The following is a 1849-nucleotide window of genomic DNA, read 5'->3' on the forward strand; positions in this document are numbered from 1 at the left end:
CCCGGTGAACGCTAGGGGTGGCAACAGAACATTGGACTTGCGTAAAAATGAAGCAAAATGGATTATCAAATTAAGAACGATTGAAATGGGCATGAATTTGGATGATGAGTTGTACCATTTCCTCTGAATATATCCATTTGGCATACTATGAATGTAGAACAACACACAAATGATATGAGTCACTAACTTTGTCAATATCTTTTCTATTTCGTGTCCTTGAAAGATAGGGAGGGTTCTTTCCCTTCTCATTTGAATTTTCTATATGTTGGGAAGACCGGTTACGACTTCACTCTATATGTTCACTGAGGTGACATTTGTGTACATATTGGGGGTAGAAATTACTTTACCATCATGATATTGGGTGGTTGAAAATGTATTTCTTTGGTTGGCAAATAGGTGACAATTTGTCTTTATTGGGGGGTAATATTTACAAAACATGAACCACTTCAAAATGGCCGCCGCGGTTGCATAGGCAGGTGCTTTTTCCTTTTTTTTCCGGTTAATGAATTATGTTTAAGTGCTAACGCGGTGTTTAAAATAACGGCGAAGGATTTGAAGTATTGAAATCGTCGTCTTAGAATGTCTACATACGATATAGACGATATTTCGTCCTGACTTTGTGTTAGTTTTTACTCAATAGGAACCACTTCAAAATGGCCGCCGTGGTTCTATGGGTAAGCTTCTGTCCGCTGTTAGTGCTAATGAACTCGGTTTGAGTACTAATGTGGCGCGCAAAATGCCGGCGAGGGATGTACACTTCCTTTGGAAAAGTCGGGGAGAGTGAGACGAGGTACAGAGGCCCTCGATGCTCTCGCCGAGATACATCGGGAAATAGAACAGGGACGAGATTTAAGAACAGAGAGAGAGGCATATAGGTAAGTGTATGGTAGAAGTTTGGGAAATGTATTCTATGTAATTCAATGAAAAATGGAGCATTATTAGAATGCTGGCTCCATTACCAGGATAGTGTGGAGACATTGGTATAAAAAATGATTATATAGGAATTGAGGTCCTTTTAGGGAGGAAATTGGATTTATTGTAATTATTTGTATTTCAATTGGTTCCTCAATACATGAGATTTGCGAATTCAATGAAAAACGGAGCACTATTAGAATGCTGGCTCCATTACCAGGATAGTGTGGAGACATTGGTATAAAAGATGATCACATAGGAATTGAGTTCCTTTTAGGGAGGACATTGGATTTATTGTAATTATTTATATTTCAGTTGGTTCCTCAATACATGAGGTTTACGGTTCCTGTAATTTAGATTCATTTTGAAGACAGCAAGGAAGTGACTGATTATGATTAAAACAGGTCAGTAATTGCACTATAGTACACTTTATTGGCATTCCCTAAATTTTGCCAAGTGAAATGGGAGTAACTAAATTATCACGTTCCCCCTCCTTCTTTATAGAGGATGATAAATGGTATATGATTATACGGACATAGAAGCAAATAAAGGTATATATTTATTAGACTCTTTTTCCTCACCATTATATAATGAGGGGTTATTCTGGGCTAAAAGTAGTTTACGTTTGAAAGAAAATAAATTTTAGACATAAATTGATCGAATGCCAACGAAAAAGAAATTCATTTACACTTGGGCTTGCATGTTGCATGGCTAACTATCGCTGTGGCTTCAACAGACCTATTCTTGGGGACATGGGAAATATATTGTTGGATACTTCAAATAAACACTTCACCACTGAGGTTGTGGTGGTGGTTTTCTTCCTTTTCTCTGAAGTTTCTTGTTTAGCTTCAAACCAAGAGAAATAGTATAAATAATATGCATTTTTAAGAGCTTGTGTACTTAATTGACCAAAGAATTTATCAGTTTTTTGTATTTT

At 36.9% G+C, this 1849-nt stretch overlaps 1 long non-coding RNA gene across 1 annotated transcript; it reads left to right on the forward strand.

Moving 5' to 3' along the window:
• The first annotated feature begins 770 nt into the window (after window positions 1-770).
• Window positions 771-1445, forward strand: LOC138278741 (uncharacterized). Its single transcript, XR_011200825.1, has 3 exons — window positions 771-875; window positions 1228-1316; window positions 1417-1445. It is a non-coding gene; the product is annotated as an uncharacterized lncRNA (long non-coding RNA).
• Window positions 1446-1849: the final 404 nt, after the last annotated feature.

Source organism: Pleurodeles waltl, unplaced genomic scaffold, assembly GCF_031143425.1.
Source record: "Pleurodeles waltl isolate 20211129_DDA unplaced genomic scaffold, aPleWal1.hap1.20221129 scaffold_56, whole genome shotgun sequence".
Classification (NCBI taxonomy): Eukaryota; Metazoa; Chordata; class Amphibia; order Caudata; family Salamandridae; genus Pleurodeles; species Pleurodeles waltl.